At 42.4% G+C, this 14,068-nt stretch overlaps 1 pseudogene; it reads left to right on the top strand.

The window, feature by feature from the left end:
* Positions 1-1,075: 1,075 nt before the first annotated feature.
* On the top strand, positions 1,076-13,837 carry LOC116467779 (large ribosomal subunit protein uL6-like; annotated as a pseudogene).
* The last annotated feature ends 231 nt before the right edge of the window (positions 13,838-14,068 follow it).

Raw genomic sequence — 14,068 nt, 5'->3', positions numbered from 1 at the left:
CGGCCTCCCAAAGTGCTGGGATTACAGGTGTGAGCCACCCCGCCTGGCCTACATATCACATTTTAATAGCTACTCTAAAATGGGCAGGACCTTTAACAGGTAGCAGAGTGATGTCATGATGCGGGGCGTGGATTCCTGTACCTGCTCCTTAGGCTCAAACCTCAGCTCTGCCACTCAGTAGCTGATCATCTCTCTGCCTCAGTCACTTCTTCTATAAAACTAAGATAATAGCAGTATCTATTCATTTGACTGTTATGGAATTTGAGTCAGTGTATGTAATGCTCTTCTGAATAGTATATAAAGTAAGCACTATCTAAGTGTTAGCTGCTGCCAGTGGCTTTGGGTTTAACATTGGCAAGATTAAAAAATAATGTATTTCTCTCAAATTGTTGTAGAACAAAGGCTATAGGAGTGTTATTTGAACTTTTAAAACACTCAAGTGATGTCAAGTTTATTTTGAGTAATCTGCATCCCCCTTCCCCCTGCACACCCGCAATCTGCATCCCCCTTCCCCTACCCTCAATAGCCAGCAAGTTGCATGGCTGCTGTCACCAGAAAGCTTGCTGTCAGCTGAAAGGATCAGGGAAGAGGTCACAGCTCACAAGCAGACCACGGGTAACCAGCTCTTGTGGAGCTGGCAGGAAAGCCAGGAGTCAGGGCACCTACTCAGTGGGGACAGGAGGGATTAGTTCTGATTACCCAGCCTAATCCAATGGCAATTGTCTTCCTGAATTTGCCATCTCAGTTACTGTAGATTTGGACACCACACCCTCTGTCACCTAATACCCAGTCCCATGTTAGTTAGGGAACCTTATCCAAAGATGGTTTCTGTAAATTGCGTGGGGAGGAAGCAGACCATGTCAGGAGAGACACTTAACACATTTCGGGTGCCTACTGTGTGTCAGCCCCAAGGCTGGGCACTTCACAGATGAGATCGTATTTCATCTTCACAGTGAACTTGTCTGGTGGGTGTTCTTTGCTATTTCCCAGCTAATGACTTGGAAGCTTCAGTCACTTCTAAAGGTTGGTGTAAGAAGCATAACTTCTCACAGCCTGCAAGTGGCAGAGCTGAAACATGAGTCCAGATTTGCTGGAGTGGAATATTGGTGAGGATGTGGAAAAGAACAAGAACCCTCATTCATTGCTGGTGGGAATGTAAAAGTGGTACAGACAGTTTGGAAAACACTTTGGCAGTTTCCTAATCCATTGAGAATACTGTTGTCTCCAATCCTAATGTAATATTACATGCATTTCTGTTACATTAGAATTAAAGATAAATTATGTTTAGAAATAACTCCAAAAACAGTCTTTATATTTGATTTTCACATTGAAAATCAGCCAAATTTATTTCAGCCTCAAAGAGTGTGTTTATGTAAAATTGAGTGCTGGCAGCAAGCTGCACTTTTTGTTTTTTTCTAAACGGGAAATGGGTTTCAAAGTTAAACATAAATTTACCAAATGACCCAGCAATTCCACTCCGAGTTATCTTCCCAAGAGAAATGAAAATGTATATTCACACAAAGACTCGCACACAAATGTTCTTAGCAGGATTATTCATAATAGCCAAAAATTGGAAACAACCTAAATGTCTATTGGAAATAACCTAACAGTCCAGCTAGTGAATGGGTAGACAAAATGTGGCATAGCCATACAATTGAATACCACTGAGCAATAACAAAGAACAAACTATGGATACAGTGGGGTGCGGTGGCTCACACCTGTTATCCCAGCACTTTGGGAGGCTGAGGCGGGCAGATCACCTGAGGTTGGGAGTTTGAGACCAGCCAGGCCAGCATGGTGAAACCTGTGTCTACTAAATACAAAAATTAGCCAGGCATGGTGTCGGGCACATGTAATCTCAGCTACTTGGGAGGCTGACGCGAGATAATTTCTTGAACCCTGGAGGCAGAGGTTGCAGAGAGCCGAGATTGCGCCATTGCACTCCAGCTTGGACGACAGAGTGAAGCTCCTTCTCAAAACAAAAAAACAAAAAAACAAAAAAACAAAACTATGGATACATGGTATGACATAGATGAACCTCAAAAACATTCTCAGTATGCTCAGTGAAAGAAGCCATACACAAGAGACCATACAATAAATGGAATTATACAATATAATTATACAATATAATTCCATTTATATGAAGTGTCCAATAGAAACTATAAAGACAGAAAGTAGATCAGTGGTGGTTGGAGGTGAGGGCAGCGGGGAGAATGCTAATAATAAATGTGCCTGAAGGATCTTTTGGGGGTGATGACAATCTTCTAAAACCAATCTATGGTGATGATTGCCCAACCTAGTAGATTTGTTTTTAAAAAAAAAAATCATTGCATTTAACAATTAGAAATGGTGAATTATATGATATGCAAAATATGCCATTATAAAGTTAATTTTAAAAATAGGAGCAAGGAGACAAACATTTAATGAGCCCCTACTAAATTCACTGCGGCGTTGCCTGTGATAGCAAAAGCTAAATGTCCATCAATAGGAATGTGGTTATTGTATATCTAAAGAATAGAATCTTTTTTTCTTGTTAACAACAATGTACATTTAAAAAGAATGAGACAGGCCCGGCATGGTGGCTCCTGTGTGTAATCCCAGCACTTTGGGAGGCCAAGGTGGGTGGATCGCTTGAGCCCAAGAGTTCAAGATCCACCTGGGCAACATGGCGAAACCCCATCTCTACAAAAAATACAAAAATTAGCTGGGTGTGGCACATGCCTGTAGTGCCAGTTACTCAGGAGGCTGAGGCAGGAGGATGGCTTGAGCCTGGGAGGTTGAAGCTGCAATGAGCCATGATTGCACCACTGCACTCCAGTATGGGCAACACAGCAAGGCCCTGTCTCAAAACAAAAAAAAAATGAGACATTGATAATGGAATAAAAAAAATGCACTGATATGGAATAATCTCCAGGATACATTAAATGAAATAAATTATGTATATCACTTTTTTTTTTTTTTTTTTTTGAGACGGAGTCTCTCTCTGTCACCCAGGCTGGAGTGCAGTGGCACTATTCTCGGCTCACTGCAAGCTCCGCCTCCCAGGTTCACACCATTCTCCTGCCTCAGCCTCCCGAGTAGCTGGGACTACAGGCGCCCGCCACAATGCCCGGCTAATTGTTTGTATTTTTAGTAGAGACAGGGTTTCACTGTGTTAGCCAGGATGGTCTCGATCTCCTGACTTCGTGATCCACCCGCATCAGCCTCCCAAAGCGCTGGGATTACAGGTGTAAGCCACCACACCTGGCCAATGTGATCACTTTTATAGGCAAAGAAGAAGGAGGAGGAGGAGGAGAAAAGAATCTAATATTCTTGTTTATACATATATTGACTAGAAATACACAAGAAAGCCGTAGCTTGGTTGCTCCTGGGAGGAGGCCTACGTGTCGGGGGGAAAAGAAGACATGCCATTTGGAGACAGTGATAGTCTTTGTATATCTTTCTGGATACCTTGAATTTATGTATCTTACCTAATAAGTAAAAGCTAACTTTTCAATACTAATAGTGAGCGCCTCCATGTGCCCAACAGTGTGTTGGGTGCACAATTTGTCACATAAACGTGGTGAATACTGAGCTGGCAGCAGCTCCCTCTGGATTTGTCTTGAATTTATTTTAGGTGGAAGAGTCTTTCCACTGACTCTCCTCTCCCCTGCTGTTTAAAATGTGTGGCAGTTTCCAATCTTTATGAGAGGGCTAAAAAAAAAAAAAAGCTCAAGGTTAAATAAAACCAGTGCGAGGCCGGGCATAGTGGCTCACTCCTGTAATCCCAGCATTTTGGGAGGCTGAGGCAGGCAGATCACCTGAGGTCAGGAGTTCGAGACCAGCCTGGCCAACATGGTGAAGCCCCATCTCTACTAAAAATACAAAAATTAGCCGGGTGTGGTGGCACACACCTGTAATCCCAGCCACTTGGGAGGCTGAGGCAGGAGAATTGCTTGAGCCCGGGAGATGGAGGTTGCAGTGAGCCGAGATCACACCATTGTGCTCCAGCCTGGCCGACACAGCAAGACTCTGTCTCAAAAAAATAAATAATTAAATACATAAATAAATAAAACCTGTGTGAGAGTTTAGTACCTCCCCTGATTTTACAACTGAAAAACGCACCTGAAACACAGACAGGTTAGGTGACATTTCCAAGGTCACACAGCTTGTTAGTGACAGAGTCCAGGTTTCTTGATTCTGAGTTTCCAGGTACTGCATTGAAAGGATACATCCTCTTGCCTATCTTGGGGTAAAGACAGGGAAGAAAGGAGACCTTATGGTGCTATAAACATACTAAGTGTGGCAGTGCTGTAATTGGACCCCCTTCCATGAGTTAACTGATTAAAATCACTTTGGTTTGAAGTTGAATGTCATGGGCCAACTGCTGTGTCCAGTCTAGGAATGTGTCATCAGTGTCATCACAAACACTTCCTAGTAAAGAAAGCCCCTCTCTGGCTCATTTTCCTCTTATCCTCCGCATTTGCCCAGGCTCCTTATGTTCCCACCCTCACTCCCCTGTAATGAAAACTCCAAAGCCACTTCAACTAATCCCTCTTGGGAGAATGTTTACTTTCAATGTGACCAAGAGGTGAAATGCTGTGGAATTTCTGGCATCAGACAATATAGGGGAGAACCTGAAAAATCTTAGGCTATCTTCTGTCTCACTCCCCACCCCCCGACAAAAATAAGACCAACCCTGAGTGTAGTTAACTGAGCCCGAGTGTAGTTAACTGAGCCAAAACTCATTATGCTGAACTAACCACTTGTCAGCAAGTCCATTCAGAAAAAAGTGGTGTGAGGACAGGGAAGAGATTCGCAGGAGAGTGGTAGTCTGATCTCTGCCACCTTCTGCCCTCATCCTTCAGCCCAGCCAGTCAGAGTGTCTTAGGGGAACACTTTTCATATAATGCCTCCACTTGCCTTATTTCCAGAAGATTTTTTTTTAATAGAAATGGGGTCCCACTATGTTGCCCAGGCTATTCTCATACTCCTGGGCTCAAGCAATCCCCCCACCCACCTCAGACTCCCAATACAGAAGATTTTTAATGGTTCTTTATCTAATCTTGTTCTAGTAAATAAAATGTGCCTTAGAGATAAGGAACATCGCATCCAATAAAAAGGGCCGTAGGGTGTAGTACTGTAGCCAACGGTTCATTCCATTTCTTTTTATTTCTTTTGAGTTAGGGTCTCGCTTTTTCACCCCGCTGGAGTGCAGCAGTACAATCTCGGCTCACTGCAACCCCCACCTCCTGGGCTCAAGCAATCCTCCCTCTTCAGCCTCCTGAGTAGCTGGGATTACAGGCATGCACCACCATACCTGGCTAATTTTTGTATTTGTAGTAGAGACAGGGTTTTGCCATGTTGACCAGGCTGGTCTCAAACTCCTGACCTCAAGTGATCCTCCCATCTCGGCCTCCCAAAATTCTGGGATTACAGGTGGCTTACGCCACCGTGCCTGGCTGGTTCATTCCATTTCTGAGGCAGGACTGTTCTGTGGAAGAACATTTTAACTTGTCTGGGCTGAACTGTAAAGCACCCCCATCCTAATTTTTTTTTTTAATTTTTCCTGGCTTGCCTTTAGCAGTAATATCCTAAATCTTTAAAGTATAAATGCTCCCCATGGCTAACTTTATGACTAAGGGAAGAGGTGGTAAGATTTTAGAGGCCTTTCTCCAAAATATCTAAAATCTCCTAAAGTGACCCTTTGCTTGTCCTCCTAACCAAGCCTCTTCCGTCACTCAGCAGCCTGGGGACTCGGTTGGCGAGACCTCACTCTTCCTGCTTTGTTGGCTCTGATTGGTCTAAACTGTGGTGCTCTTTGTCACTGATTGAGTCATTAACCAAAGTTTAAGCCAATCACATGTGGCACTCTCCAAAAAGTAGTTCAGGGGTGACCGAGTCAGTGCAAAGCTTAGGTTGTTCACTCTACCATCCACAGGAAAAGGAAAGCATGTGAACCTCAGTGAAAGCCAATAGCTGTCTTGAGACTGTGCTAAAGCTGGCCTGATAAAACCAAAACAAATGAGCAGAGCTTCCAGAAATGCAGGAAACAGCAGGGTCCTGACCAAACTCCTGGACCCTTCCATGGTATGAGCAATAAATCCCTCTTACTGATTTAGGTAGTTTGAGTTTATTTCTTTCTTTCTTTTTTTTTTTTTTTTTTTTTGAGACAGAGTTTCATTCTTGTTGCCCAGGCTGCTGTGCAATGGCACAATTTCGGGTCACTGCAACCTCTCCCTCCCGGGTTCAAGCGATTCTCCTGCCTCAGCCTCTCAAGTGGCTGGGATTACAGGCGTGTGCCAGCATGCCCAGCTAATTTTGTATTTTCAGTAGAGACAGGGTTTCACCATGTTGGCCAAGCTGGTCTCAAACTCCCGACCTCAAGTGATCCACCCACCTTGGCCCCCCAAAATGCTGGAATTACAGGCGTGAGCCACCCAGCCCGGCCAAGTTGATTTCTTTGTTGCTTCTAGAAGGCATACCCTCTCCTCATTGGCCCACAGTGCCTGAAATTCCTACCATTTGGCTCTCCATTCCAGATCTCTATGTTGGATATCAAGTTACAACCAAGTTACCAACGGAAGTAATGGATTGAAGATTAAATGGCTTAATCAAAACCATCTAACTCTTGACAATTCTTTCATCATCAAGAAGGCGGGGGAGGAGAAGTGTGAAAAGCGTAGCCCAACCACACTAATTTCTGATTTTCATATTCATTCTTTCTCTTTCTGCCCTCCATGTTTTTATTTTGCTTTTCTGGATTTCCTTTACATAGAAGGACCACTTTTCATCTCAGTCTGTTCAGAAACCCCGCCAGGTTTTCAAACCCCTAGCTCAAATGCTGGTTTCTCTTTGAAGGCTTCCCTGATATCCTCAGCTGAAAAAAAAGAAAAGCTCCCTAAAAACTAGAGACCATTAGCCTCAGTGTATTGTCCCCACATTCAGTGTCACCCCCAGCAGCTAGACTGTAAACTGCTTGCCTGCAGGGCCCCTGATGGGTTAACCTTTTGTGTTTGCAGCACTGGCACACTTTATCTGTGTCTCTGGCACCCCCTGAGAAGTAAGGAAAGTTTGGTGGTTGAAAAGAATAAGCACAAATAGGTTTTCTTCAGGAACTGCAGGCCGAAGAAATGGCTACAGCAGTGGTTCTCAGAGTGGCCCCTGGGCCACACCATCAGCATCACCTGGGAACAAGGAAGAAATGCAAATTCTTGGAAACTTCAGAATCAGAAACTCTGGGGGTGGAGCCCAGCAACCTTTATTTTAATAAGCTATTTAGATTCTGTTGCACTTGAAAGTTAAGAACCACTGGACTCAGAGCAAGGTCTTAAACTAGGGGTTGAGGAGCAAATGAGCCTGTCTGTCTAAGAGCAGGGGCCTGGTTGTCTAAGAGCAGGGTTGAAGATCAAGTGAAAATCAAGGTGAGTTGTGCAGCCAGGACATGAGGATAGCAGTGGAGGGGCTGGCCCTCGAGAGGGAGGGTGCAGTGTATCCAGACCTGAACTCTCGGAATTGAGCTTCTCTTCAACTTGCTGCCTGTCTCTTCGAGCTGATGTCTGAAGTCTCCTGATCAGTTTTGTCTATTTGGGCCATGCCCGGTGGGTGTGCATAGGCGGAAATCCCAATAAGGGCTTGAAACATGTTCAAATGTTTTATTTGATGTAGGTTAGGTGTTTATTCTTTCGTTTTCGCCAACCCTAAGATGACATGATTACGTTCTCCCAAGTTGGTTTACATGTTTGCATTTTCAGTTTTTCTTTTTGGCAGCATTCAACCCAGAGTAACGTATCCTGGGTTCCTTGTGAACCTGTCTGTAACCGAAGCGAAGAATGTATCGAGGTACTCCAGTGTGCCTGGGAAAGAGCTGTGGGGTATCTCAGTAAAAACAAGGGGCAACAAGAAAGATGTCTGATAAAGTTCTTGGGAGCTAGCCCACAAGCCCGCTTGTGAATCTCGTCTGCTCCCTCCCATCCCTGACTGGCCTTTCTCCCTATTCATTGTGTACTTTTATCATTGACCCCGTGCAATTCTAGCCCACAGTGCGATCCCTACCCTGGAAACTACACTTCTTCTGAGTTGGCCCAAAGCTACCGCCCCTGCTCAGCTCCTCCAAAGGCTAGTCTGCTTCAGAGGGTTTTCACCTCCACTCCTGCCCCCACCTCTCTCAATGCAAGACTCGACTATAATCTTTGAGGAAAGGCTGGGCGTGTGCCTTCATTTTCATAGTTTTCATCGTGATCACAGGCCTTTCATTACTATGGATTCCCAAACACTCATATTTAAATATGGTAATGATATGTATTAAAAAGCATTCCCAGAGGATGTTGATAAATCTCTACTTCTGCTTTTAGATAATAAGCATCAATTGTCCATCAACTATTTTCAGTAAAAAAAATTTTTTTTATTTATCATAGATACATTCTAAAATATAATCTTTTTTAATTTTGTTTTCAAATACATTGTTTCCAAGTGTAGAATTTTTCTCAAAGAATCTAATTGTCTGTGTTATGTTTGTTTGATTATTGCACTCATGCAGATAATGTGTAGTTTCTATTACTTTATATAGTTATATTTATGGTAGTCTAAAGTTTTAGCAAAAAAAAAAAGAGACAGAAGCTTTTAATTAAGGTGAAAAACTAACTTTTGTTGAGAAACTATGATTCGACGATACTTTAGGTATATTTATTCATCTAATCCCCCATCAATCCTATTAAAGTGAATACTGTTATGATTTTACAGATGAGTAAACTGGGGTTCAAACAGGTTGAAAAGTTATGCTAAAGTTAGGAGTCGATTCCAAATCTGACTCCAAAGCCTTTCTCAGGACCTCCCCTGCTCCTCCCACCTCCATCCAGAGTAAGATACTAACTCAACTGCATCGCCATCACAGGGGCTGGTACCTACACACAAGTGTTCAGGAGGCTGTTAAAAACTCAAGAAATTGGAGGAGAAAAAAACTTTGCAGGTAATGACAATAGGAACTCTGCCCTACCTAAAAACTTCCCCAAATTATGATTAAATGTTTGGTAAAAACATCAAAAAGACAATATAGGCCAGGCACGGTGGCTCACGCCTGTAATCGCAACAGTTTGGGAGGCCCAGGTGGGTGGATCACCTGAGGTCAGGAGTTCAAGACCAGCCTGGCCAACATGGTGAAACCCCGTCTCAACTAAAAATACAAAAAAAATTAGCTGGGCGTGGTGGCAGGCACCCGTAATCCCACCTACTTCAGGAGTCTGAGGCAGGAGAATCGCTTGAGCCCAGGAGGCGGAGGTTGCAGTGAGCTGAGACGGAGACATTGTACTGCAGCCTGGGCAACAAGAGCAAAACTCTGTCTAAAAACAAAAAACAAACAAACAAAACAAAACAAAACAAAACAAAAAAAGGACAATGTAATTTGGGAGCTAAAGCTCATTTAATTTAAGTCCTGATTTCCAAGATCTGAACATGGTTATTGGCCATCTATGCTTTTTAATACAGGATTTGTGAAGTTGTTGATTCGGAAGGTAACCCACAACATCCTTGGTTTCAATTCAGAAGCCACACAGCAAAAAACTCCTTCAATTTGTCCTTAGTTGATATAGAGTTATAAAACATATCACATATCTCTGGAATGACCATTCCTGGTTAATTAATCTTTAGAAATAAAGGCTACCTTTACTTAAGGAAAAGGTTGTGGAAAGAAAATAATTAGAGCAGAAGCAGCTCTAAATGCCGTTCTTGCTTTTATCTATTTTTAAATGATTGCCAAATGTCTGTAACTGACACCCTTAATCAAGGCTTTTAAAGTTTAGATGTGTTCATTAAACTGTAATGTGACAGTGGTGGCATTTAATTGATGGATTTTTTTTGGCTGACTTTTTGCCTTACATTTTTTTAAAAATCTATTTACCAACTCGATAAATGTTTACATCAGCCATTTTGAAATGCCTGATAGCTTTTCAGCAAATTGCATTACCTGTTGTCAGACAATATACTCCCGTGTCTACCCAGATAGGAGAGATTTTCAATCATTCAGTTAATTCACAGTAAAAGGAATAACTCTCAACTAAAATACTCAAATATTTCAGACAAAAGTCTCTGGGGCCTGAGTTACCTGGATAGTTGACTTAACTTTTTCTGTTACTTTGCAAAGCTTTACGTATCACTCGTTTGAGTCATTCTGTATATTTTTTCTAACTGTTAAGATAGACATGATGTGAAAGAAACTGTTTTCATTCATTATTATCAAGCCAAAATAAGCACACTTAAAAATAGCAATAATTTTCAAAAAGGGTCAAAATGGACTTAAATTACAAGACCGTGAGAGTTTGCCCACTTTAAAACCTTATATGCCCAAATATCCCATATAGCCACTATTTGTTTCATCTCATTCTATTTCATAAGGAAACCATCTGCTTCGTTCTTTGTTGCAGAAAATGTAAACAACTATATATTGAAAGCACAGCCATTCCTTATATAAAAACCAAAGTCTACATACTTACTTTTCAGTACTCTTTGTCCAAGAAATGTTATAGGAGGGCTGGCTCGGCTGTGGATTCCCCAGGCTGTGTGTGAGGCATTGATTGGGTGTCCCTGTTCCCGGGACAGGGATTCAAAGGAGTTTATAGGGCTCAGGGTCTTCCACGATCAGGTCAAAGCACAGATGGGTCTGCTTCCAGAAAGTTCATATCTTCCTAAGAAGGGAAATTCCATGCCCGGGGAAGTTCTGGAAGAAGAGCATTTTTTCCCCGCCCTTCAATGAACTAGGTCATTGCTGAAGCTGGAGAATGTATTTTAGCATCCCTGTGATGAAACTTGAGGGCTGTTTCTGCAGTAGGTGCGACACTTGTTGACATGACACGCTGGGGAGGCCCTGGCAAGGGGGCCTGGTGAAATGCAGCCCCAGGGAGCTGACGAAACCCAGACGAGCTGTCACTGGCTGCTGCTGAGGAGACCGAGCAGCTCTTTACAAAGCCCATGCTGGACCCTGGGCTTAGTTGCTCACTCCTTAGGAAAGGAAAAACTTGCTGCCTGATAAAGGGATTAAGGCCGGAGTAACACAACCAGTTCTCGTACCAAGGTTATCAGGCATTTGAAGTACACATAGGAAACCCGTGGAGGGGGTGGTGGGGAGGTGAAAATACGAGTCATATGTTGTTTGTTTAGAACAGGCATTATAGCCGTCCTCTGAAGTTCTCTGACAAAGGCAGAAGCCACAGAGGGAAGGCAGGATCCACCCTCCTCACCCTCCTTACCCCCCTTACCCCTTGTCTGTCTGTCTGTCTGTCTCTATCTCTCTCTCTCTCTCACACACACACACACACATGCCCCTTCCTATTTTGACTATAATAGAAAGAAGAGAACAGACAAAGATCAGAAGAAATCCACAGAAGAAATACCACAGGTCCTATTCCTTCAAATTGCCTGGAATGGTTCTTGTTGGGAAAGTAGATTTTGTAATATGGGCATTTCTTTTATTGAATTTTATCCAAGTCCAAAAACATAGAGAATCCTTTAGCATCATTCTGTAACTACTTAGCCTCTCCCCAAAAATATTTTAATGTATGACACTTGGAAATTGACAGCTTAGAAACCTCTTCTGAGACTCATGGAGATGGCTCAAATTAGCAGCTCCAGGGATGACTTTGAAAGGGACATAGCTGTAAATATTCACTCTGTGTTGAGCACTGCAATCCTCAAAAGCAAATTGTTTTTACACTGCACAGAATGTACATCATTGTCCCTTGATGGAATGCAACTTTTCACAAGATGAAAAATCACCTAAAATGATGAAATATTAAGAAATGTAGGGGCGATGTGTTCTGTTTTTCAGTTTTATCTTCATATGAGAAAAAAGATATTAAAGCTGAGGCACTGTAAAATAATGACTATCTCCTGGGGAACACATCTATGAAATGCCACAGAACGCAGAAATTACCAACTCTTTGCAAATGGTTGGCTTTATGGAAAGCTGAGGTCTTCACAATGTAAGGTCTTTTCCAGACAAGAAAGAGGAGATAACTTGAAGTTGGGAATGAAGAGAGGAGGAAGATGTGATGATAAAGAATAAACAAATGCTGTCGCACACCACAGTGAGGATAAAGTCAAAAATGAAGGAATGTCCCAAAGCAATAGATAAATGTGATATGGTTGTGAAAGAAGTGTTGCCTGGGAGTTCTTAAATGGAAAAGTTGAAATTCACTATGAAACTTAATTTTGTTCCTCTGAAATAATTTGAAAAACCAATTCCCTCAACTCCTAACATTCATCTCCTAGCAAAATAAATGTAAAGAGCAGAAGGTTTATATGTGTGTATATATACACACACACATACATACATACACACATATATATGCATGCATACACACATGCATATATATACACACACGTACATACATATATATATACACACATGTACATACATACATATAATGGATTTATCTGTATTTGTTTTATTCATCTCATGAATTTGCAGCCACAGAATGTATGTTTTAATCTTAGGTTTGGGGGAGGAGGATGAAAGAAAATCAGAAACAGAAATCTTGGAATTAAACTCAAATTAGTCCTGTAATCCCTGCACTTTGGGAGGCCGAGGCAGGTGGATCACTTGAGGTCAGGAGTTCAAGATCAGCCTGGCCAACATGGTGAAACCCCCCATCTCTACTAAAAATATAAAAAATAGCTGGGTGTCGTGGCTCACACCTGTAATCCCAGCTACTCAGGAGGCTGAGGCAGGAGAATTGCGTGAACCCGGGAGGTGGAGGTTGCAGTGAGCCAATATCACACCACTGTAATCCAGCCTGAGGGACAGAGCAAGACTCCATCTCAAAAAAAAAAAAAAAAAACCAACCTCAAATTAGACCAGGACACTAGTTCTGAATTTTCTGTGAATATCAAAGGAGGGATGGAAGAAGTAAGACGTTGAAGAGAAAAAGAAAGGCATATATCTGTGCCCCGCTAATAGCATCAAAAAATACATGACTCTCTGTCACATCTACTGCGAGATTGAAGACCATTCTTAGCAATCAGACTGTTGACATTCCCGAAGATGTCAACATCACTGTGAAGGGACACAGTTATTGTGAAGGGCCCCAGAGGACCCCTGTGGAGGGACTCCAGTTACATCAGTGGAGAACTCAGTCTCCTTAGAAATGAAAAGAAGAGGCTCCAGGTTGACAAAGCGTGGGGAAATAGAAAGGACCTGGCTACCATTGGCACTATTTGTAGTCACAAACAGAACATGATCCAGGGTGCTGCATGGGGCTTCTGTTGTAAGACGAGAGCTGTGCATGCTCACTTCCCCATCAACATTGTTAGCCAGGAGTCTTTTGTTGAAATCTGAAATTTCTTGGGTGAAAAATAAATCTGCAGGGTTTGGATGAGGCCAGGTGTTGCTCATTCAATATCTCAAGCCCAGAAAGACGAGTTAGTTCTTGAAGGAAATGATATTGAACTTGTTTCAAATTCAGCTGCTTTGATTCAGCAAGCCACAACAGTTAAAAACAAGGATATTGGCAAAGAGCAGTGGCTCATGCCTGTAATCCCAGTACTTTGGGAGGCCAAGGTGGGTGGATCCCTTGAGCTTAAGAGTTTGAGACCAACCTGGGCAACATGGTGAAACCCCATCTACAAAAAAAATACAAAAATTACCCAGGTGTGGTGGCGTGTGCCTGTAGCCCCAGCTACTTGAGAGGCTGAGGTGGGAGGATGGCTTGAACCCAGGAGGCTGAGGCTGCAGTGAGCTGTGATCATGCCACTGCACTCCTGCCTGGGTGACAGTGAGATCTTACCTCAAAAAAAAAAAAAAATCAGAAAATGTTTGGAGGGTATATATATCTCTGAACAAGGAACAGTTCAGCAGCCTGATAAATAAGATCTAAGAGTTGTCCAGCTACACAAACAAGATGCCAGATGATTCCCCAGACTTATGTGTGATGTTTAATAATTCAATAAAATACCTCAATTGAAAAAACACATGAGTTTGAGATTAAAAGTAAAGACATAAAAATGTGTAGCATTATTCCAAGTAAAGTAATGTAGAGTATAAGAAATCATGTTTAATCTATTTTTCTGAAACTATAGGGAGAATTTTCTTAAAACTTAA

This window comes from Hylobates moloch, unplaced genomic scaffold (genome assembly GCF_009828535.3).
Source record: "Hylobates moloch isolate HMO894 unplaced genomic scaffold, HMol_V3 SCAFFOLD_5, whole genome shotgun sequence".
Taxonomy (NCBI): Eukaryota; Metazoa; Chordata; class Mammalia; order Primates; family Hylobatidae; genus Hylobates; species Hylobates moloch.
The sequence above is the reverse complement of the archived record's forward strand: the minus strand, read 5'-3'. Positions and strand labels throughout refer to the sequence as shown.